We start from the raw sequence: 26,103 nt of genomic DNA, 5'->3' as shown, positions 1-26,103 counted from the left end.
GAACTGTTACCATTAGAGTTGGGACTTGAGTTCAGCCAAACCTTAGCCAGACACCAAAAAAGCAACAAGGCAAAGGATTTGCAAGGGATTAGCGGCAGGTTGCCAGGTTGCTCCATTGTGTGTAGTTGTCGATGTTGATTTTAAAAGTAACTAAGTAAATTACATAGGAAAATGAATACTTAAGTCTGAGTGAAAAATACTGTGGCGAGCGTGCAGCGTGGAAGAAGAATCTGGAGACAGAAATCTTGTTCTCGATAGCACTGGCTTGACTGTTTTATTAGCGTTCGCTAACACTACTGATGAACACTACACTGGCTGGAAGGTGACATCACTGCTGTGCTGATGGCGCCAACTCGCGGTTAAGCTCATGTTCACCTTTGAGAAGGCAGGGGATGGTAATTTTTGGTACCTCCCATTCTAAATCAAACTCTGATTGGTTTATTCATCTGTCACTTCCTACATAAATATGCCATGGCCTTCTGTCCTAGCAACTCTAAACTCTTCTCAGTCTAGACATAACAAACAAAAAAATCTCACTGGATAACTCTATTTCAGTGTTTTCAGGACAGTAACCCTTTCATTTCTGAAGCAAATCTGAAAGAAAATGAGGCCAAATTAAAATTAGAAGAGGACAATTATAATGAAATTATGAAAGCAATTAAAGAATGAAAGAAATTAAATATAACATTTGAAATGCTGATATGTTTGGGCCTCCTCTGAAGGACTAGAAGGCCCTGACGCGTCCTCTCTGTTTACAAGAGAAAAACATACCAACGGACATCAAAAAACTGGAAAAGAGAGTGTGTATGTATAATAATAATAATAATAATAATAATAATAATAATAATATTGGCTGGCTTTGTTTCATGGTATATCAGATATATTCCATTCAGCTAGCATGATACTCAACTCGTCTTTGACTCGTTCAGTATCATGCTAGCTGAATGGAATATATCTGATATACCATGAAACAAAGCCAGCCAATATTATTTAAATATGTCACTCAGATCCGCGATGTAATTCGTATCAAAAATGCAAGTTTTTCAACACGAGAAGATAAACTTCATATCATCAAGCCAATGTGCGATTTTCTTTTTATTATATAGAGAAATTCACAAACAAAAAGTGCCCAAATTTATCAAAACAATTCATCGATTTCCTCACAAGGGGGATATTGGAAAATATGTTATTCAATGTCCGGGGTGTAGTTCATATGAAAAATACGAGTGGAGTATTTCCCAGTAAAACACTCGTGCCTATGTAATAAACGTAGTTAGAAAATAAATAATAAATTTCATTTTTATTTCTTTGGAAAAAAAAAACCACTGGGCTTTTTAAAGTGTCATTGTTTACATATATGGTGATTTAGGGCGTTTCATTATGCAAATGAGCAGAGCAGTTCAGAGCGTGTGGAGTTTATCGATATTAATATTCGTTGTGCACAGCTGTGTGTACGCATGTGTGATCAATGCCAATTTCCTTATGTTGGTGTACTTATGTACTGGCGGTTCTTAGAAACAAATTCTCTTTTGCCCAGCGATGCTTTAATCCATTTTGCCTATTGGACTTTTGGGACTAGCACCAGTATAAATCAGTAACATATGCTATTAGCTTAGCAACATGGTTATGATTGCCGCCTTCGAAGTCCATCTCAGTGTTTTCACTTACTGGTAGGTATCTTCACAGCTATCAAGATCTACCTTGTGAGACAGTAAGGCACCAAGGCAGATGTCTTCTTTTTGGGACACATTCGTAACTGAATATTCAAGAGATTAGCTACAAGCAACATGCTTCACAGATATTGCATTTCAGAAGAAAGCAAACCACAATATCTTAATGTAGGCAACTCCTTCACAAGGAAACTGACTAATGAGTCGTGTCAGCTGCTGACTCATACATGTTGACAGTTGAACAAATTCATGATGATGAATACAGCTCGTATTCAAATTCCTTATGTCACCTTTCAAGTTTGTCCAACACCAAATGTGTGACTCATCAACAAGTAAACATCTGACACGTACAGTGTTTATAGGGGCTGATCCTGCATGGGGTATGCCGCAAACAAAGTGACTCGCAAAGCCACGTTCCTCCAGGAGAAAACATTCCAATTGCAGTGACCAACTGCTTATTTCAAGCATCGCACCTTCTCAGAGGAAAAAAACATGATCTACTCAGTGTTCTTCCTTTTCTCCCAAAAGGAATCAATCAGCCAAGACATGCTTGGTGTTTGGGAACAAAGTTCTTGGACAAAGTTCACCAAAGGTTCCAGCTGTGTAGAACTGATCCATGCTTACAATCAGGGAAGGGAAAAAATAATAAAAGAACAACATTACAACAAATACTAAGGAACAAGCAAACAACCAACAACGGAAACAAGAGATGGCACCGATCCAACACATAGTCTCGATACTGGGCTGATACCAGCAAACAAACAAACAAACAAATAAATAAATAAAGGTGGTGGATTACTGGAGAAAACAGATTGGATAACAGATTGTGAAACAATCAGATTTTGAGGAAAAAAATTGGAAATGAATACATATAAAGACATGACTTTTTCTTTTATTAGGATTATATGTTTCACTTTATTACAGTGGTTATAGGGGTGTTCACACGGCACATATTTGCATCGATGCTGCACCGATGTATTTTGTTGCGATACAAAGCGTTTTGGAGCATTCACACGTCACAAACCTGCTTACTAGAGAGAAGCATGTTAGCACCGGTGCAGCCCCACTTGCGTTCACACGGCAGTTTTTGCTACCGTGCTATATGATAGTAATAATGCGGAAATGAAATATGCGCATGCGTGAAAATGTACTTCCTTTTCCCGGTTGTCATGGCATCACCAAGCGCCGGGAAAACAACGTGGATGAAAACACCAGTGTTGCCAGATACTACTGACGTTTTCCAGCCCAAAATATGTTCAAATCCGCCAAAATGCACTTAAAACCGCCCAATCTGGCAACACTGGAAGACACGCAGTTCTGTTGTTGTTATTATTCGCCATTTTGGAAGCGCAAAATACCAGGATGCAAATTATGCAATGCCCGTATGTAATCAACTCTCCTCACGCGTAGCGAGTCTAGCCCTGTAGCATTCAGACGTCCCATTTTATATCGGTGCTGCCCCGCAAACTAGCATTTACTCCGGAGTAAATTTCTTAAACCACCTCCCGAGCAGAGTTAGATTTGCACCGGTTTAAGCAGCTTTCAGGGGCTACACCGCTATAACTTTGTACCATGTGAACGCTCTACCGGGGCAGCCCCGGTGCTACACCGGAGTAAAAGTTGCCATGTGAACACCCCTAGAATTTACAATATAAGTGATTTTTTTAGCAAGGAGTTTAACTGAGAAATGCTTCTGTTAACAAAATAAAGCTTACTGGTGTTAAATGTGACATACTATACACCTTTTCCACAAGTTGACACAGTTCCCTCAGGTCTTAATTAAATGTCTGTGATATATTTTGGTCAAAACACCACAAGAATAAAACACCACAGTTCCCTTCTCTCCCTGTCAATAAGGCTGAGCTGAGTTCCTGTTCCTTTAAATGATAATGAGCCACTGCTCACCCCACCCCCCCTTCTACCAGCCAAACAGGTAGCATTTTCCTCATGAATATTCATTCACAAAGGCAGTTCTCATGCCATGAATGGAGATACTCAGATGAGGGGGCGGGATCATTCTAATGAGCTCGGCTAGTGACACAGGAAATGGAGCCAAATCTGAACGGCTTGTTGAAGCTCATGTTTTTTGAAATAAGCAGAACAAAAGAAACTGACTGGGTGTATTATTTCAGAGTTTGTAAGTTGGTAGGCTCCAGATACCCAAATATACACTACTGTTCAAAAGTTTGGGGTCACCCAGACAATTTTGTGTTTTCCATGAAGAGTCACACTTTTATTTACCACCATAAGTTGTAAAATGAATAGAAAATATAGTCAAGACATTTTTCTGGCCATTTTGAGCATTTAATCGACCCCACAAATGTGATGCTCCAGAAACTCAATCTGCTCAAAGGAAGGTCAGTTTTATAGCTTCTCTAAAGAGCTAAACTGTTTTCAGCTGTGCTAACATGATTGTACAAGGGTTTTCTAATCATCCATTAGCCTTCTGAGGCAATGAGCAAACACACTCAGTGCGTTTACATGCACATCCAAATCGAGCTGCTGTCGGTAATTGAGCAAAGGGTCCCAGCAGGGGTGCCAGAGGAATCCAATCCTACATGCACACAAGGAAATCGAGCTATTGTGTGAGGTACATTGTGCACCCGAGCCACAGGTGGCGCTACACGCCCCATCGTGTTGGTACACTTCCGGTTGTCGTCATGAAGAAGAGCTATTCAAGAGTATAAACAAAGTTATCAGTTCCGTGTTCACAAGAAGAACGACGACGAGGACAGCAACATCAAGAGAGAGAAGATGGACAACAACGAAGCAGCTCAGCACTTGTTGAACCGCTTGTGGTCTCGTCACTCGTCACTTCCGGAAGGGGCAGTGCTGAAGTAAGTACCTCGACTACGTAGCTCGATAGGGTTTACATGCACTAAGTAGCTTGGCTACAATCGCATAATCTAGATCGCGTAGCTCGATTACGAGAAATCCAGTTCGGTTCGATTTCAGCTGAGCTAAGGTGTTTCCATGGCATTTAGAACTTCGATTTTAGTCGAGCTACGGCAGAAATTAGATTTTCTCTATGTGCATGTAAACGCACTAATTGTACCATTAGAACACTGGAGTGATAGTTGCTGGAAACGGGCCTCTATACACCTATGGAGATATTGCACCAAAAACCAGACATTTGCAGCTAGAATAGTCATTTACCACATTAGCAATGTATAGAGTGGATTTCTGATTAGTTTAAAGTGATCTTCATTGAAAAGAACAGTTTCCTTATTTCAAAAATAAGGAAATTTCAAAGTGACCCCAAACTTTTGAATGGTAGTGTATGTGCACTGAAAAAGTGAGTTATTCCTAATATTTAAAGAAAACAATACTGGATTGAGCCCTGTGATGACCTGGCGACTTGTCCAGGGTGTACCCCGCCTTTTGCCCGTAGTCAGCTGGGATAGGCTCCAGCTTGCCTGCGACCCTGTAGAACAGGATAAAGCGGCTAGAGATAATGAGATGAGATGAGATGAATACTGGATTGGAATTGATATCATAATCAAGGTTTTAGTATCGTACTGGAAAAGTAAACATGGTATCATGCCATCTCTATTAGAAACTATAGGAAAAGGAAAACAGGGACTGGTGAAAACTACAAAACAAGTAAACTCGTGAACATGGAAACGAGTATTGAAAACTAAAGGGGTGTATACACAGGAAGAGACTAGCAGTGATGTGGTGACCAGAGACCATGGAATGTCAATGAACTTGTAACGATGACAGGCAAAAGAGCTGTTGGTGACGCCAAGTGGGCGGAGACTGAGCTAAACTAATCTCAAGCCTGAGGTGACATGATTGAGGTAACTACCAATGGGAGTGAACGATACCACTGACTGACCAAGACTGTACAAGAGGGATACCTAGGCAACCAGAGCCTGGAATGCTCACTAGCAACCAACTGTCAGCTACAAACGGATGGGTGATGAGCAAATCGCTTCCTGTGTATACGCCCCTTAAGGAACACTAGAAATGAATGCTGACAGTTATTTAATTACAGGAAGTGTACTGTTTAGTAAAATCATTTATTAAGGTAGATAGTTATATGTTTAGCAGCCAAAACAATTTTTACCAAATTACCGTGACAACTGACCCCTGGCTACGGGCATGTCCCAAACCACACACCATCCCAATCCAAAACAGTATCCGCAGGCTACCATAATTTTTTTTAATGTTATTATATTTTTCCTTCCGACTACAAGTAGTGAAAGTCTGAGTTTTTCTATGTGGCCAAAGAGTACACACTTCCTAACATTCCCACATTATCACCCTCTTTTTATCCAAACCACAACTGTTACCACAACGCCTAGTGTTGTTGCTGCATAGGAAATGACATGAAGAAGAGGGGACGAGAGAAAATCACGTGCACAAGAAGAGAGAGGAAGAGAAAGAAGACGAGGAGCTTAAGAGGAGCTTATTCTCCAAGTCATATGCTCCTAACGACAGCTGACGAACTGGCCATGCAAATCTCATGTGAGCATCTCGAGTCGAGCTGCTCCTCCCCCATCCCATCCAACACTCACATACACACACAGCTATGCTTACACCTACACCTAAACCTAACTCAGGAGCCAAAAGGGAAGATTCCGGATCATAGTTTCTCAATATAAAAGCGTATTTTTTTCAGTAAAAACTATTTTGCGATGACCAAAAGGGACCAAATGTCCCCACAAACAGTTAAAGCACGCCCACACACTACAGCTCTCACATGCAGTGCACAGCCAGCGTGTGAAAATACCTCCAGCTTCTGAAACTGTGCTGAGAACAAGAGGCCAGGGTTGCCAGATCCTCAGGAGAAAAGTAAGGCCAATCAGAATCAGTCCAAAAAACACAGTCAGTACCAAAACTGATGTCAAAAATTTTTCCCATTTTAACCTCTTCTGAAGTCCAAAACTGTGACTGATTAACAAATGTCCTATAATATCGAAAAGCTGTATAAAAAAAAGATAGTTTCCATAAACAGCCCTTTTACCAAGTCTTGTATTATTACAGATTTTGCCTAAAATAAAAGAACAGTTGTGAGGTTGGGTGCACTAATGCACTGAATGGCTTAAGTGTGGGTTACAATGTGTTTTAATATATAGATATAAATATAATAGATATATAAATCTATTAAACTTATGCAACCCTATACCAAGAGACAAAATATCAAACAGCAGCAGTCATTCAAAAGTAACCCAAATATGAGGGTAAACAGCTGACCTGGCAACGCTGTTAGAGGCTCTTCAGTCATGTGACCCATGAGAGCAAAGGCAGAAAAAGGCAGAGCAGGTGGCACACGCACGCACACACACACGCATGCACACAAACACGCACGCACACAAACACACACACACACACACGGTTTGTCCTCAATGGCAAAAGTGCAACCAAACAAACAACAGCCTGGAGGCCACGGATAGGAAAATGCTTCTTGTTGCTAACTGATAAAAGGCAAGCGATCAAAACCCCAAATACAATGTGAGCGTGAGCGCTGAGATGTAAACAAGAAAGAGTTCCTCTTTCACTGCACCCGGTTAAACAGGAAACAGCGTCAGATCTCCGCAGAAACCACGCCAGCTCTCACTTTCATTCATCACTTATTTTAACAGAGAAGTGTTTTACTCAACAGGCTTTCAAAAACACAACACATTCTTACAGCCCAAATTAGCTAAAATTAGCCTAGCAAGTACGGTATGGGGAGATCCTGATAGAACCATCTAGACTACAGGGTCAATCAATCAATCAATCAATCAATCAATCTAATGTTTCTCTACTGCAGTGACAGCAGTTAACTACCTACCTAGCTATTTCAGCACTCTTGTTTAGCTGGAGAAAACAAAACACCTTGGTGCAACACTAAATATCTAATGTTTTAGCTAGCTATTTATGACAGGCCTTGATTTACAACCCCAACTCAGAAAAAAAGCTCGGACAGTATGGAAAATGCAAATTAAAAAAAAGAAAGCAGTGATTTCTCAATTTAATTTGACTTGTGTTTCACTGCAGACAGTATGAACCCAAGATATTTCATGTTTTATTGGTCAACTTCATTTCCTTTGTTAATATACACCCATTCCTGTGTTTCAGGCCTCCAAAAAGAGTTGGGATAGGGGAAATTTAGGACTAGTAATGAGGTAAAATAATTAAATAATGATGTGATTTGAAACAGGTGATTGTAATCATGATTTGGTACAAAATCAGTATCCAGGAAACGCCTAGTCTTTGAGGAGCGAAGATGGGCCGAGGATCTCCAGTTTGTCAACAAATGTGTGAAAAAATTATTGAAATGTTTAAAACCAATGTTCCTCAAAGAAAGGAAGGGATTTGGATATTTCACCCTATATGCATTATATCATTAAATGATTCAAGAAATTTGAAGGACATTCGGTGTGCAAAGGGCAAGGGTTCAAGCCTAAGCTGAACCCCAGTGATCTCCGATCCCTCAGATGGCACTGCATCAAGAACCGTCATTCATCTCTAGCTGATATAACCACATGGGCTCGGGATTACTTTGGCAAACCTGTGTCAAGCTCTACAATGCCAAGTTACATCCACAAGTGCCAATTAAAACTTTATTGTGCAAAAAGGAAGCTTTATGTTAACTGTGTCCAGAAGCGCTGTTGATCTGGAACGAACCATCACACAGTAGAAACATGTACTATGGTCAGACGAATCAGTATTCCAGGTCTTTTTTGGAAGAAATGGACACTGTGTGCTCAAGACCAAAGATGAAAAGGACCATCCAGACTGTTACCCGCAACATGTCCAAAAGTCAGGGTCTGTCGTGGTTTGGTGTTGTGTCAGTGCCCTTGGCAAAGATAACTTACACTTCTGTGATGGCAGCATTAATGCAGAAAAGTACATTGAGATTTTGAAGCGACATATGCTGCCTTCAAGACAACTTCTTTTCCAGGGAGATTTCAACAAGACAATGCAAAACCACATTTTGCACACATTACAAAGGCAGAACTGTGGAAGAAGAGAGTGCAGGTGCTGGATTGGCCTGCCTGCAGTCCTGACCTGTCTCCGATAGAGAATGTGTGGTGAATTTTGAAATGATAAATGTGATGATGACCCTGTATTGTTGCACATCTTAAGACCTGTTTGCAGGAAGAATGGGACAAAATAACACCTGAAACACTTCATCACTTGGTGTCTTCAGTCCTGAAACATCTTTTAAGTGTTGTGAGAAGGAACAGCAACATTATAAAGTGAAATGTTTTACAGTCCCAAACATTTCTGAAACGTGTTACAAGAATCGAAATTGAAATATGTTTGGGGGGGGGGGGGGGGGGGATCATGAGGTAGAACATCACAAATAATGTGCTGCTGTATTGGTTTGAGTGTAATACAGGTTTTACAGATTATTTACAAATCACTCTTTTCAGTTTTAATTTCAGTTCCAACTTTTTTGATTTGGGGTTGGAGACTTTTTATGCCTGTCTTACTTATGCACTGAAATTATTTGACAAATATTTTTAACATTTGATAATAATTTTTAAAAAATAGCTTCCGATTAAATAAGCTAGATAGCTTTAAATAAAGGCAGCTGTCAACTGTGTAGCTAATCATTAATATTGACGTAGCTCAGTATTTCAACACTAACATGGACCTTTAAAGTCTTTCTGGGGACATTTTAGAGGACCAGCTCGCCATGAAGACTGTCTCACTCACCATATCCGCAAAGCATCACGTTAACTATATAGCCATTTCTGATATCATATGGGTGTAATGTTACACCCATAGAGCCTGTGTGCTAAAGCTTACCTCAGTTTCAGTCCACACACACACTCAGGCCATTCCTGCAGCGGCGGGAATCTATAAGCATCGTCAGCTTCACTCTCTGTGTTAAAAAAAAAAAGAAGAAACAAATCAAAAAGACATCATATTAGGAACTCTTAATATTAAAATGCTTATTCAACATTTGTGTCATTTTATACATTAATGACAATACCGTAATTGAAACCACCTGTTGGAGTGTGTTCTTTACAGTGATAACATAAACACAGCTACTCTACCGTTCAAAAGTTTGGGGTCACTTCCTTATTTTTGAAAGAAGAGCACTGTTCTTTTCAATGAAGATCACTTTAAACTAATCAGAAATACACTCTATACATTGCTAATGTGGTAAATGACTATTCTAGCTAAATTCTACTAATACCCTGTCCACACTAGGGATTTTGTACCGATACAAAACTACTTTCGTACCGCAACACCTGTCCACACTAGCAACTATACCGGTACTGTAGCGGTATAACTGTATCGGTACGAAACCCACAAATGTATGGGTTTCGTACCGGTACAGTATCGGTACTGTAGCGCTTCGCTGTAGTGTGGACAGATGAAGCGGTTCTGTATCGATACAAATATAATGCGCATGCGCAAAGTCACACACCTCAATCGATGTCTTCGCTGAATAAAATAGTGAAGAATGGAGATTCGTTTGTTTCTTTCTCAACTGCCTCGAGCGTTTTATACGATTCGACTGAATAAATGACCACTAGAAATACAGACTGTACATTGACAACAAAAAGCACACACACGTTGTTTCATCCGTACGGAAGGAAGTTACTCGGTAACCACGGAAACATTTCGCGCACGTGCATTTCAACTACCGTGAAAGAAAACCGCAAACATTTCTCGCTAGTGTGGACAGATGTACTAAACTGTACCGGTATACTTTGTATTGATACAGTTATACCACTTTCGTACCGGTATAAGTGTGAACACAGCATAAATGTGTGGTTTTTGGTGCAATATCTCCATAGGTGTATAGAGGCCCATTTCCAGCAACTCTCACTCCAGTGTTCTAATGGTACAATGTGTTTGCTCATTGCCTCAGAAGGCTAATGGATGATTAGAAAACCCTTGTACAATCATGTTAGCACAGCTGAAAACAGTTGAGCTCTTTAGAGAAGCTATAAAACTGACCTTCCTTTGAGCAGATTGAGTTTCTGGAGCATCACATTTGTGGGGTTGATTAAATGCTCAAAACGGCCAGAAAAATGTCTTGACTATATTTTCTATTCATTTTACAACTTATGGTGGGAAATAAAAGTGTGACTTTTCATGGAAAACACAAAATTGTCTGGGTGACCCCAAACTTTTGAACGGTAGTGTAGCTGAATCGCTTGTTTTCATTTGAGTAGTCTCATCTCTCATCTCATTATCTCTAGCCGCTTTATAATTCTGCAGGGTCGCAGGCAAGCTGGAGCCTATCCCAGCTGACTACGGGCGAAAGGCGGAGTACACCCTGGACAAGTCGCCAGGTCATCACAGGGCTGACACATCGACACAGACAACCATTCACACTCACATTCACACCTACGGTCAATTTAGAGTCACCAGTTAACCTAACCTGCATGCCTTTGGACTGTGGGGGAAACCGGAGCACCCGGAGGAAACCCACGCGGACACGGGGAGAACATGCAAACTCCGCACAGAAAGGCCCTCGTCGGCCACGGGGTTCGAACCCAGGACCTTCTTGCTGTGAGGCGACAGCGCTAACCACTACACCACCGTGCCGCCCATTTGAGTAGTTAAATATAAATAACTAAATAGCTGGCTAGCTCTTAAATCATGTTTACAGAGAGAAGCATCTCTGCATTAGCTAAACGTTACCTGAAAACTTTTTGAGGCGGAACAAACATTATAAACAATAAAAATGCCTTGTGTTGAGTTCTTATAGTTAACAATATGCACAACATTATCATCATCTTCATTTTCCATTTGGAAGAAGGTCCCTTAGTAGTCAGTGTTTTCGGGGCAGGGATCAAATCTGTCCCTTTTATATACTGACCTAATACTAAAACTAACCTTCAAGGTTTTTTAAAAAGACATTGTCAAAAAGAATCTGATATATATCCCAATATCCTAAAATGTGTGACATGAAAATGTACAACCCCAATTCCAAAAAAGTTGGGACACTTTGTAAAGCATAAATAAAAAACACAATATGACAATTTGCAAATCTTGGAAACCCTATATTTAATTGAAAATAGCACAAAAACAACATATCAAATGTTGAAACTGAGAAATTTTATTGCTTTTTGAAAAATATATGCTCATTTTGAATTTGATGTCAGTAACACGTTTCAGAAAAGTTGGGACAGGGGCAACAAAAGACTGAAAAAGTCGTGTAATGCAAAAAAAACCCAACTAATTTGGTTAATTGGTAACAGATCAGTAACATGATTTGGTATAAAAAGAGCATCCCAGAGAGGCAGAGTCTCTCAGAAGTAAAGATGGGGAGGGGTTCACTAAGACTGCATGGGCAAACAGTGCAACAGTTTAAGAATAACGTTCCTCAATGTAAAATTGCAAAGAATTTGGGGATCACATCATCTATGGTACATAATATCACTAAAAGATTCAGAGAATCTGGAGAAATCTCTGTATGCAAGAGACAAGGCTGAAAACTGACACTGGATGCCTGTGATCTTCAGGCCCTCAGGAGACACTGCATTAAAAGCAGACACATGTCTGTAGTGGTAATCACTGTATGGGCTCAGGAACACTTCAGAAAACCATCGTCTGTGAAAACAGTTCATTACTGCATCCACAAATGCAAGTTAAAACCAGATATAAACAATATCTAGAAACACCGCCATCTTCTCTGGGCCCGAGCTCTTTTACGATGGACTGAGGTGAAGTAGAAAATTGTCCCGAGGTCGGACGAATCAAAAGTAGAAATTCTGTTTAGAAATCATAGACACCACGTCCTCCAGGCTGAAGAGAAGAGGGACCATCCGGCTTGTTATGAGTGCACAGTTCAAAAGCCAGCATCTGTGATGGTATGAAGGTGCATTAGTGCACACGACATGGGTAGTTTGTACATCTGGGAAGGCATCATTAATGCTGAATGATATATACACGTTTCAGAGCAATATGCTGCCATCCAGATAAAATCTTTTTCAGGGAAGGCCTTCCTTCTTTCAGCAAGACGATGCCAAACCGCTTTCTGTACATATTGGCTCCGTAGTAAAAGAGTTCAGGTGCTAAACTGGCCTGCCTGCAGTCCAGACCTGTCTCCCATTTAAAATATTTGGTGCATTATGAAACTAGAAAAGCACTCGGAGAGCACAGACCTCCGCCAAGAATCCTTTAAAAAATTCTGGGATCCAGACGGTGATCCAGATCACTGCCAAAATTCAAGGGATTGTTACTTGTGCCGAGTCACACCTCTGGAAAAAATTTCAGAGCAATCCGTTCATAACTTTTTCCGTAATGTTGCTAACAGACAAACCAACAAACAAACCAATGCTACCGAAAACATAACCTCCTTGGCGGAGGTAACAAAAAGCACGACAAAGGAGACCCCAAAACACTGAGCAACTGAAACTGTATATCAGGTAAGAATGGGACAACATTTCTCTTTCAAAACTACAGCAACTGATCTCCTCAGTTCCCAAACGTTTACAGAGTGTTGTTAAAAGTAGAGGTGATGCAACACAGTGGTAAACATGCCCCGTCCCAACTTTTCTGAAATGTGTTGCTGACATCAAATTCAAAATGAGCATATATTTTTCAAAAAACAATAACATTTCTCAGTTTCAACATTTGATATATTGTCTTTGTACTATTTTCAACGAAATATAGGGTTTCCATGATCTGTAAATCTTTGCACTGTTTTTATTTAGTTTACACAGCATCCCAGCTTTTTTGTAATTGGGATTATAATACCTATAGTACACTGTATTCATCTTATTATCTTTACTTACTCTATACTTAGTGCATCATGATATATTATATTCACGGCATTATGACATGCTTTCACTGAAAGTGATATTCTGATTCAGGCAGCTTGGTGACGTTGCCATCCTCAGAGTCATGTGTTATCAGTGTGTATCAGTGAGACAGCTGAGATTTCCCAGACCAGTATGACAGAGTGCAGTTTAAGTTATTTAAAGACCCCGAGCTGTTTCGGCACTGATCTGGAGTCAGAAACGCCCTGCCTCGCTGAAGGGCGAGAGAGGGAAAAGAGAGAGAATCTGGACTTCATCCATCAGGAAGCACCTGAAGTCAGAGAGCTCGAGGCAATTATATAGATCAGCTACTGGTTTATCGGCTCAAGAGCGGAATTCTCTAGTGGAAGGGGGAAGGGACAGAGATGTGTGTGAGGGTGTGGAAAAAATATTACATCACAACACAAAATATATATCCAGAGTCTATAAAAATAAAAAAGGAGTTTATCCGTTTATCCGTCAGTTGAGTGTCTGGCCCGTGTGTGTGTGCTTTATGCAACTGGTGAAGACGTTTCTGAACTGAACTGAAAGCTGTAAATAATGAGAATATTCGGTTTTGTAACCTGAAGTGCTCAGAGCACTTACATGTCATGAGATGATTATTGAAACAAATACTACAACAGCAGGGAGGAGGGAAAAGACAGAACTTTGTACGTGGTGTGTGTGTGTGTGTGTGTGTGTGTGTGTGTGTGTGTGTGTGTGTGTGTGTGTGTGTGTGTGCTAGTTTGAAGAAAGCTGGTTGCCTAAAGTAATGCGTCTCATATTCATGTAACATGAGAATAATTACGTCAATTTTCAAACCTGAATACTGAGCAGTTAAAGGACATCAAACTCACACCACATGCACTAGACAGTGCATTAATTTATTCCTGAAAGCATAATCAGCTCTGAAATCCCACCAGAACTGTACAAAATACAGAATTCAATACTGAGCTGATATGCATCTGGATAGATTTGGCATGGTTTACGACCCACAGCATCTCAACAGTTTCTGGATAAAGATTAAAACGGTGATTAGAAAATGGAGATAAGCTACAAACTACAAACAAAATTCATGAAGTTTCCCGATCCGTGGTTCCTTAACTATGTTCGCACACCACCTAATAACCCAGTAACAATCTGACGGCATAAAACCCTTCCATGAACCTACAAAATGAGAAAAACAGTTGTGGAAAATGTAAATGAAAGTTTATTTTAAATAAAAGACATGGATCGAACATGTAATAATGCTGGAAGTGCTGTTCTATCTCCGACTGAGGAATACCGTGATGTTTTTAGACAATACTGTTTTAATATTGTAAAATGTGCATTAGCATAACTTTGTGTTGAATAAATATAAACCTTTGCGTCTCTTTTCCAGACTTAAATGTAGTTGCTTTGGTTTACAACACCTATATTGTGTCCTAACTCATAGTCTGTTCAAGAAAGGGGGGGGAAGAAAAAGCTGCGACCCAACAGACTGAATAAATTGGCCATTACTGTTACGGCTACAGTCAGTATACAGTCCCACTTTATAGTCGCATACACCAACAATATAATTATACCTTTATAAACTTTTTATAGACTTCATAAAATAAACAGAGATACACCCCAAGCTCATGTTATACCTCTTAGACTGAAAATTATTGAAAATTGAAGACTTCATATTCACATTTTCCTAATGTAATATATTCATTAACAGTAAATTAAATAAAAACAGATTGAAACAAAAAAAAAAGAAATGAAGGCTGTCAATAAAATGTAAGCTGAAATGAAGAATCCCGGCCATTCAGCGCACACACTCATCCCAAAACAATTATGAGAGAATGAGTTCGTCATTAAATGGGGGTAAAAAAAGAAAAAAGATTTTGCAGAGGAACGGGGGGAATAATAATCACGCTGATAATCATGCTGAAGCTGGTAACGGATTTAATCGTGTCCTGCACGTCTTCAGGGCCCGTTCGTCCGCCGGGGAGTCGGCTCCGGCTTATTAGATGGTAACATGAAGTACGCCTTTTTAATTACGTTCTGAAAGTAATTAGCAAAAAAGGAGGTTTAAATCATATCTCTCTCTGGTTCCAAAATTAGTCGAAGGGAAAAAAAAACAGAAGCAGTGAAACAGTAGCAGGATCATGGATGTGATGACTTCTATTGCTCGCAAAGCACCAACCCGAGAGGAGACAAAGCTCTAAATCCTCTGCTATCAACAATAAGCCTATAGGCATGTGCAGATAATCCGTAGGTTGCTGCAACATTCAACAGATACAATAATATTATCCTGGAGAAGGCCACCTAATTAGGCAACACTTTTAAGCAGTGTGAGAAATGCTGTCCTGTTTCGAAGCCCAGAGCAAGAAACAATCCATTCCTGAGCTTTATGAAGATGCGAAACAGTGTAAAAGAATGGTGTGGATTAACATAAAAGTACAGCCAAACCTCGGGTCACGAACGTCCCTATTCACGAACAAATCGGGCTACGAGCACCATTTCCGAACAAATTTTGCTTCGATTCGCAAACGATGCTTCGATGCACGAACGCACGAACTGGCGGGCTTCCGCACCACATGAGGCGTGCAGCAGCATCAGTTGTACTCAAGGTGGCGTGCTGTGAACATTGTTCGTCATTGCATTGTGTTGATACGATTTCTTTTTTGCATTAAATTAGCCCTCATTATGGCTCCCAAGAAAGTGAAAAGTGTTAGTGATATTGCTGTTAAGAAGCCTAAACGTATTACCGTTGAAACGAAGAAGGAAATAATAGTTAAACATGAACGTGGTGTTCGTGTTTATGATATCGCCAAGCAACTATCAACCACAAAGGTAAAGTGTACTGTACAGTTATGTTTTATTTTAGCATTACTGTATTTTTCTATAATTAAGGTTATCTTTAATTCCTTTCTGTATTTTTTCCACACATAAACCCATAAAAAGTTACAAAAAACCTATGTTTCTGGGGCCGGTGAACGGGTTAATTGGATTTACATTAATTTCAATGGGAAAAATTAATTCGGTTCGCGAACTTCTCGATTTGTAAATGGAGTCAAAGAACAAATTAAGTTTGTAACACGAGGTACCACTGTAGCGCCAAGATTTTTATTTTTAAGAGCCATTACAGCGCACTTAATGGGACTTAAATGAAATGAACACAATTTCCATTTTACTGCCAATTTTAATCGAGCAGCCAAAATACATTTCTTGATTGTTGAGATTTGTATTTGTTAATGTAGCAAACAAATAAATGAAGATTACACACAGCACTCAGCACTGAGCAAACTGCATGCCAAAATCACCTCAGCGCACAGAATAATTCAATAATATTGGCTGGTGTTGAGTAGTATATCAGATATATTCCAATCAGCTAGCATGATATGGAACGAGTCGAAGACGAGTAGCTGAATGGAATATATCTGCTATACTACAAAAAAGCCATTATTATTATTATTATTATTATTATTATTATACGTACGCATTCCTTTCAGGTGTTCAGTATGTCTTTCTATTTCAAAATTCTTTCAAAATCTTCCGTATTTAACAAAGCAAACCTGGCGGCCATGTTTGTTTACAAATTGTCACAGTCACTTGCTAGCGCAGAAGTTTTATGTCTCTGACATGTAACGTTGTCTTGTCTTGACAACCATGCAATATCGTAAACCATATTCAATGCTCATTCTCCATTGGGTAGAGTAGCGTAATACACGTAGGATAAGCGATATGCTAACAATATTGCATGCTATCAAACCAAATGAATGAAACCTGCTAGCCTGGGCCCGCCCATCCTAAGTGTGACGCAACACGGGGGGCTGTTGCGAACTTAGTCTGGCAAGGCAAGCTATCTCCAGCTCTTCCAAGCTCCCGAAAAATCGGGAGCCAATCAACTTTGAGCATCTCCAACGGCCCTGGGTAGAGGCATGTTCAAGGCAGTGACGTAGTAGAACTGCGACCGGAAGCCATAGATTGTTTACAGAATCTATGCCGGAAGCGCTTCATTCACTAGAAACATTACGAACATGGAGCAGCAGCAAGCCTTTGACACAGCGGTAGATGCTGTATTGAAAGCATTCAACGGGAAGTTTCTCTCCATTTCTGCTTGTGTTATTATCGTCCTCTTCCTCGTCCTCTTCAGCTCCTCCTTCTTCTTCCTGTTACTCAAGCAGTTTCCGTCGCGTCACATACGTCAGAGGAAAGAGTGATGTGATTGGTTTAAGCTTCGTCACAGCCTTTTCTGGCTTCGACCAGTAGCAAACTGAGGCATTTCAGGGAGGCGGGTCAACCACATGCTTTGGGAAACGGTTGGGCTTAATATCTATGCCAGACCAATGCTCGCAGAGCTTTGAAGTTGCGTTAGCCAGACTAGAAACCTGCTAGAAAGGAAGAGAATACATGTTTTTATTCCATCAAAAAAGTGCCCTGTATGTATGATAATATTCAATAAAAATGTCCTGTTTGTTAGCTAAACATAGTGCTTTGTGCCAAGGCCAAACTAAAACCCATGTTTGCTGAGTGTCCAACATGTTTACTGGGAAACTGAAAATGGAATTTACATTACAGGCGTTTAGCAGATGCTCTTATCCTGAGCAACATACAAAATACCCACAGCAGCCTGGGGTTAGGCGCCTTGCTCAAGGGCACTTCAGCCATTACTGCTGGTCCAGTGACCTTTTGGTTCCAAAGCTGCTTCTTTAACCATTAAGCCATGGCTTCCCCATGAATTTCACAGACTTGTTCATGATTTGTCCCATCAGTAGCTCCTTCAGAGTTACCTTTGCCCTCTTGGTTGATTCTCTGACTAATACCATCCTTACGCAGGCACTGACGTTTGGTGGACGTCCTATTCTAGGAATAGTCATCACTGTGAAATATTATTTCCATGTTTTAATAATGGACTTGATGGTAAGCTGTGGAATTTCCAAGGTTTGGGCTCATTTATATAACCAAACCCTGACTGATGAACTCTTTCCAGAACTTTGTAACAGATTTGTTTCGATAGCTCCTTGGTCTTCAAGCTGTTTGTTTAGGCATGTTCTGGGGCCTTCCAGAAACAGATGTGGATCATGGGACATTTTGTACCTTGGTCAGGTCTTCATCCATCTTGCAACGGGTCTGCCTGCTTACAATCTCTTAATCATTGTTTGGCAGAACATAGGATTCGGTGCCATTTAGCTCGATCCAATACACAAAGCTTCCCCATCGCAATATCGTAATCTTCCCCTAGATACAGCTCAAGATCGTTACCCAGCATCTTCAGGATGTTTCGTCTTGGGTGTCCAGCACCTCTGGAGCCATGGGCAGGAACCCAATCTAGCAGGAATTTAGGGAGCCTGCCATCTGACATTCGTGCCACATGCCCAAAGTAAAGGAGATGGCACTAGCTTATGCTAATTCCCAGGCTACAGCAACCAGTTCACCTTCTTATCTCAAGGTTCAAAATGTGATCATGGAACTATATCTTTAGGATTCTGCACAGACAGTTATGATAGAAGACATAGCACATGACTGGATCCCAAGCGCGCACACTATGCGCCCCGAAGGATCCCTGAAATGGAACTTTGAAGCCCGTCATTGCAGAAAATTACCTGTTGACTTCTAGTATTGGCCGTTGAAGAGATGGGTCAAAGGGTCTCTAGATAACACCCTGCTTATCCTGTGTGCATTACGTCACTCTACCCAATGGAGAATGAGCGCTGAATATGGTTTACGATATTGCATGGTTGTCAAGACAACATGACATCACGCGTCGGAGACGTAAAACTTCCACACTAGCGAGCGACTGTGACAATTTGTAAACAAACATGGCCACCGGGTTTGCTTTGTAAAATAGGGAAGATTTTGAGAGAAATTTGAAAGAGAAAGACGTGTTGAACACCCAAAAGGAATGTGTATGTATAATAATAATATTGGCTGGCCTTTTTTCGTGGTATCAGGTATATTCCATTCAGCTAATCGTCTTCGACTCGTTCAACATCATGCTAGCTGAATGGAATATATCTGATATACCACTCAACGCCAGCCAATATTATTTAAATACGTCACTCAGATCCGTGATGTATTTTGTATGAAAAATCTGAGTTTTTCAACACAAGAAGATAAACTTCATATCTTCAAGCCAACGTGTGATTTTCTTTTTATTATATCGACACATTAACAAACAAAAAGTGCCCAAATTTATCAAAACAATTCACCGATTTCCTCACGATTGACATACAGAGATTTATGTCACTCACGGTTTTGAATCTCTATGTACCAGATGTAGCACTTGTGAAAAATACAAGTGGCGTATTTCCCAGTAAAACAAGCATCCATATAATATTCTGGAGTACTACAGTTGTTGAATAGGGCTATTTACAGTATTTTTATTTTTATTATTGAAGGTTTGATCTCAAATGCGTTAAGAAGGCAAGAAATTGCACTAATTAACTTTTGACGAGGCATACCTGTTAACTGAAAAGCATTCCAAATTATCTAAACTGGTTAAGATAATGGTAATAGTGTGCAAGGATACGAAACTTATTTTGTTTTTTAACACATTTTTGTTTACCACATAACTCCATATGTTAGCTATTTCATAGTTTTGGTGTCTTCAGTATTGTTCTACAGTGTAGAAAATAGAAGAAACCTTTATTTGTCACATGCACACTTCAATTCAATTCATCCTCTGCATTTAACCCATCTGAAGCAGTGAACACACGCCCCCAGAGCAGTGGGCAGCCACACTACAGTGCCTGGGGAGCAGTCAGGGGTCAGTCAGGGCTCAAGGGCACTTCAGCCCAAGGCCGCCCCACGTTAACCTAACTGCATGTCTTTGGACTGTGGGGGAAACCAGAGCACCTGGAGGAAACCCACGCAGACACGGGGAGAACATGCAAACTCCACACAGAAAGGCCCTTGCCAGCCGCTGGGTTCGAACCCAAAACCACTAACCGCTAACCACTACACCACCGTGCCTCCCATGTCCAAATACATACCGAAAAACCTATGAATGAGTAAGGGTGTACAAACTTTTGGCTGCTATCGTGTGTACATATGACTGTTTTTGCAGTGGGGTTTTTTTTTCAGTCTTGAAATTTTTATTAACTCTGTCCCAGTGATAAAATGTGATTTTTTTTTTTTTACTACATAGAGGCTACCACTTTGCTACTGGAGAGATTTTTTTAAATGTACAGTATTATCTTACTGTACATCTTGTCCATGGTGCCGTGAATGAAAGTCAAATCAGTGAAAGTCCCTCTCACGCCAGAATCTGGTCTTCCCAGGCAGTCTCCTGTCCCAGTACTAACCAACTCTTTAGGCGTATGGGTGCGGCGCCGATCTCCGTTTTGCCATGAATGAAAACTGTGCATGAAAGTGAACAGAAGATGAATGTTTCTCCTTACTATAATGTGTATAAAGAAAAACGAGTTTATTTAGAAGTATTTCTCTATTTATTTAAATAGATAAGGGTGCGTTTACACTGTAGATGGCTTCATACTACTAATTACCCTTCTGGACTTGACAAACACAGATATTAAGATGGCTGGCTGGTTAGAAGGACGGAAGCAAAAACGCGTAGAATGCAAGTTCCAGGTGGTGTTATAATAGCTGGTTAAACGTACAGTGGTGCTTGAAAGTTTGTGAACCCTTTAGAATTTTCTATATTTCTGCATAAATATGACCTAAAACGTCATCAGATTTTCACACAAGTCCTAAAAGTAGATAAAGAGAACCCAGTTAAACAAATGAGACAAAAATATTATACTTGGTCGTTTATTTATTGAGGAAAATGATCCAATATTACATATCTGTGAGTGGCAAAAGTATGTGAACCTTTGCTTTCAGTATCTACTGTGACCCCCTTGTGCAGCAATAACTGCAATTAAACGTTTGCGGTAACTGTTGATCAGTCCTGCACACCGGCTTGGAGGAATTTTAGCCCATTCCTCCATACAGAACAGCTTCAACTCTGGGATGTTGGTGGGTTTTCTCACATGAACTGCTCGCTTCAGGTCCTTCCACAACATTTCGATTGGATTAAGGTCAGGACTTTGACTTGGCCATTCCAAAACATTTACTTTATTCTTCTTTAACCATTCTTTGGTAGAATGACCTGTGTGCTTAGGATTGTTGTCTTGCTGCATGACCCAGCTTATCCTGAGATTCAGTTCATGGACAGATGTCCTGACATTTTCCTTTAGAATTCGCTGGTATAATTCAGAATCCATTGTTCCATCAATGATGGCAAGCCGTCCTGGCCCAGATGCAGCAAAACAGGCCCAAACCATGATACTACCACCACCATGTTTCACAGATGGGATAAGGTTCTTATGCTGGAATGCAGTGTTTTCCTTTCTCCAAACATAACGCTTCTCATTTAAACCAAAAATTCTATTTTGGTCTCATCCGTCCACAAAACATTTTCCAATAGCCTTCTGGCTTGTCCACGTGATCTTTAGCAAACTGCAAACGTGCAGCAATGTTCTGTTTGGAGAGCAGTGGCTTTCTCCTTGCAACCCTGCCATGCACACCATTGTTGTTCAGTGTTCTCCTGATGGTGGACTCATGAACATTAACATTAGCCAATGTGAGAGAGGCCTTCAGTTGCTTAGAAGTCACCCAGAAGTTACCCTGGGGTCCTTTGTGACCTCGCCGATGATTACACGCCTTGCTCTTGGAGTGATCTTTGTTGGTCGACCACTGCTGGGGAGGGTAACAATGGACTTGAATTTTCTCCATTTGTACACAATCTGTCTGACTGTGGATTGGTGGAGTCCAAACTCTTTAGAGATGGTTTTGTAACCTTTTCCAGCCTGATGAGCATCAACAACACTTTTTCTGAGGTCCTCAGAAATCTCCTTTGTTCGTGCCATGATACACTTCCACAAACATGTGTTGTGAAGATCAGACTTTGATAGATCCCTGTTCTTTAAATAAAACAGGGTGCCCACTCACACCTGATTGTCATCCCATTGATTGAAAACACCTGACTCTAATTTCACCTTCAAATTAACTGCTAATCCTAGAGGTTCACATACTTTTGCCACTCACAAAGATGTAATATTGGATCATTTTCCTCAATAAATAAATGACCAAGTATAATATTTTTGTCTCATTTGTTTAACTGGGTTCTCTTTATCTACTTTTAGGACTTGTGTGAAAATCTGATGACGTTTTAGGTCATATTTATGCATAAATATAGAAAATTCTAAAGGGTTCACAAACTTTCAAGCACCACTGTATCTATGGAGACATATGTTTGCGATGATACAGGTGGAAAACACACACGTATAAATATGTTCTTCAGTGTGTGGATATACAGTAGTTAATGAACAGAATTACAGGATAGGACATGAGCAGTGTGCTTAGCCTGAGCTTGGATATTATCCTACTGTACTGCTGAGAAGAGTAACACCTGCTCATCGAGAGAGAAGATGGAGGATTACTGACACCACACACAGTCTTTCCCACATTCATTTACACCTTATTTGCCTACATTTCTTGAAAATGCCCAAACCCGTGAAGCATATTTGGCTTATGATGTGGCTTGAAAAAGCTGCCAGATGTGAACATTAGGAAAGGACAGTCTCTCTGCAAGATACTCTTCAGGTCTGAGTCCGTGTTTGGACACGATTTTGTTGAGTCATGTTTGAAATTGTAGGCATTGCACTTCAACAGCTGTCAATAAATAATCTAAGACAAACATTCAAACGATCTTTTTGACATCCAGGATCTGTAAACAAGAGAACAAACACCAAACCTGTTGACTGATGGCTAACTCAAAGGTTTCGTATGTGCTTTGCTTCCTTTTAAGCAAATCTATGAAAATAGCAACTCGGTGTCATTTGTGTTTCGCTAACTGGATGGAAGCGTCCAGGGTTTTGCGCTGATGCCAGGCTCCCGTCAGCTCAATAGGCTGATACTATTTTGCCATCACATTCAATGTTTAACCAAATTCAGTTCAGTTGCAGTGTATATGACCTTGTCTTTGTTTGATTAAACTGGCGTAATATCAGGAAAAATCCTTCATTCTGTTTTCATTGATCCATTCCTTTAACTGTGTAAGCATTTACAGTCTTACAAACATCGCTAATCCCCCACCACCACCTTTTTTTTTTTTTTGGAGCTTTTCCAACCTGAAACTGTAATGGATATAATTGGGTGTAAGCAAAGTATCACTAGCGTCCATATATCAATATTGATCAATAAATAAAACATACATTTTTTATTAATTAAAAAAAGGTACAACTTGTGATTTCATAAGCACCCCCAATGGTGTGCAACTACTAAATTAGTTTTGCTGCAACCAGTTACCTTCAGATGTCATGCAAGGTGCTTTCAGGCTCGAGGAAATTTTTTATAGTTCTTAGAACTGCTGGAGGACATTCCCCCGTTTTTGCGTGTCCACATGGCAGGAACTGAGAACGACTGTACCTCTTAGAATGCCGTTTTGAGGGACTTTTTTTAAGCTCCTACTTCAGAGTAGGTACTCTCCCAGCACAAGAGAAACCATGAGTGACATAAACGTACGTTGATTGCTCGGACATGAGCCACTGGCAGCCGCCATTTTTTTAAAATCTGTGTCCAGCTTGAGCCGTGTAAACAACATGGGGGCTTAACATTAGTGTTAAAAAGAAAAAATGGACAAATGGACCAACAGAGAAGTCCAGGCTTCATTGATCCAATATGCAACGGAGGAAATCCAGCATGGTTTTGATGCGTCTTAGCATTTCCTGCTAACACCATGCTAGCAAACTAGCTTACGCCACTTCAGCGTTCCTAAACACATGATGCTGATTTGAGTGCAATCAGCACGTGCATGTAAGGACACTTTTCACAGAGACTTTGTGAAGTATTGTGTCAGGTATGTGGCAGTAGATGGATCTAAGCGCAGGAAGAGTGTTTATTAGCAGACGTGACATTTGCAAAAATGAAACTGAAAGCAGAGTCATAAACATGGCTACAAACAAACGTGACAGTGATAATGATAAGACTTCACAAAGCCTGTGTGTCCTTACACGTGCATGCTGACTGCTCTCAAATCAGCATCAGGTGTTTCCCATAAGGAGTGGGTCCCAAGCACGCACACCATGCGCCCCGAAGGATCACTTTTGCACTTTTTACACTACCGTTCAAAAGTTTGGGGTCACCCAGACAATTTTGTGTTTTCCATGAAAAGTCACACTTTTATTTCCCACCATAAGTTGTAAAATGAATAGAAAATATAGTCAAGACATTTTTCTGGCCATTTCGAGCATTTAATCGACCCCACAAATGTGATGCTCCAGAAACTCAATCTGCTCAAAGGAAGGTCAGTTTTATAGCTTCTCTAAAGAGCTCAACTGTTTTCAGCTGTGCTAACATGATTGTACAAGGGTTTTCTAATCATCCATTAGCCTTCTGAGGCAATGAGCAAACACATTGTACCATTAGAACACTGGAGTGAGAGTTGCTGGAAATGGGCCTCTATACACCTATGGAGATATTGCACCAAAAACCAGACATTTGCAGCTAGAATAGTCATTTACCACATTAGCAATGTATAGAGTGGATTTCTGATTAGTTTAAAGTGATCTTCATTGAAAAGAACAGTGCTTTTCTTTCAAAAATAAGGACATTTCAAAGTGACCCCAAACTTTTGAACGGCAGTGTAAGGGCCTCTGCATGCTCTTGCGACAAGGCTTTCGCAGATAGCTTTTCGCAGACAGTTGTAATTTATCATTGAGCGGGGAGTAATAGGCGTGCGCAATGTTATTCACCGCCACAACGCAAGGGGGCGTGAAGTCGCGAAATCGCTAGGAGTAGTTGGTGGGTGTGGTTAGTGGAGTGTTTATCCTCCGGTTACTTATAATGACTAGAACTGGAGTCGTATAGATGTACGTACTTCCTCACTTCCTCGATCAACCGCTCTTCGTGCTGCTCCATCTTCGCTCGTGTTTTTAAAAATGGCGGTCGTGAAAACAAACCAAACCAGGAAAGTAGGGAAGCGGAAGTGCATGTACAGCGGATGTAGAGTGGACCAATCAGAGCCCTCTTGTCTGCGACGCTGTCTGCGAGGCTTCTGCGGTGGTCACAATTTTTGGGAGGTGCGCGCAGAGCGTCTGCGAAGGTGGGGGGGCTACGCAGACGCTATCTGCGACGCTATCTGCGAGGACTGGGTTGTCAGCATAAATTGGCCTTGAGTCCCAGTGAAGTTTAGGCTATAGTGAGCTGCTGTGTTGCTCATGTTCACGTCACTGGATAAAAACGAGCACCTTGCTCCAGTCCTGAATTTATTATTATTATTATTATTATTATTTTGAATTCTTACGTTCGTGGAAATGAAGTGAGCACCATAGTGTTTTTGACCTCTCTGTTCAACACCGAGTCCCGCTGAATGTTTTTCCCCATTTTTCCCTTCTATGTTTAGAAATCTCTCTAGTTTGTTTCCCCCAATGATGAATTACTTTTGGTCAGTTAAAAAATCTGATGTCTTTGTTTCGTTCAAAACTATTTACATATCCACAAACGCAGCAAAACCTTCCCATACTGATCAATAATAACTAACTTGGCTGAATGAAGCACTACAAGTATGCCCCCTGTCATGGCGGCATAGTTACTGTTGCTGTGGGGTCACGTGATGGTGCAAAGCCTCTATTAGAGAAAATTATAATGAAACAAAAACAAGCAATGTTACTTGCACTGGCAGATCAAAATAAGCGCTAGTGGACGAGTGGGGACCCCAAACAGCACAAAAAATCTGCATCTCACGTGCGTGTTTCTCC

At 40.5% G+C, this 26,103-nt stretch overlaps 1 protein-coding gene across 1 annotated transcript in view; it reads right to left on the bottom strand.

Moving 5' to 3' along the window:
- ncoa2 (nuclear receptor coactivator 2) overlaps positions 1-26,103 on the bottom strand; it is a 131,876-nt gene that overhangs the window by 86,300 nt on the left and 19,473 nt on the right. The window contains exon 2 of the mRNA XM_060899970.1: positions 9,417-9,492. The gene's annotated coding sequence lies outside the window, so the exon portion shown is untranslated. The remainder of the gene's footprint in view (positions 1-9,416; positions 9,493-26,103) is intronic.

The sequence above is a fragment of the Neoarius graeffei genome, chromosome 19 (genome assembly GCF_027579695.1).
Source record: "Neoarius graeffei isolate fNeoGra1 chromosome 19, fNeoGra1.pri, whole genome shotgun sequence".
Lineage (NCBI taxonomy): Eukaryota > Metazoa > Chordata > Actinopteri > Siluriformes > Ariidae > Neoarius > Neoarius graeffei.
The sequence above is the reverse complement of the archived record's forward strand: the minus strand, read 5'-3'. Positions and strand labels throughout refer to the sequence as shown.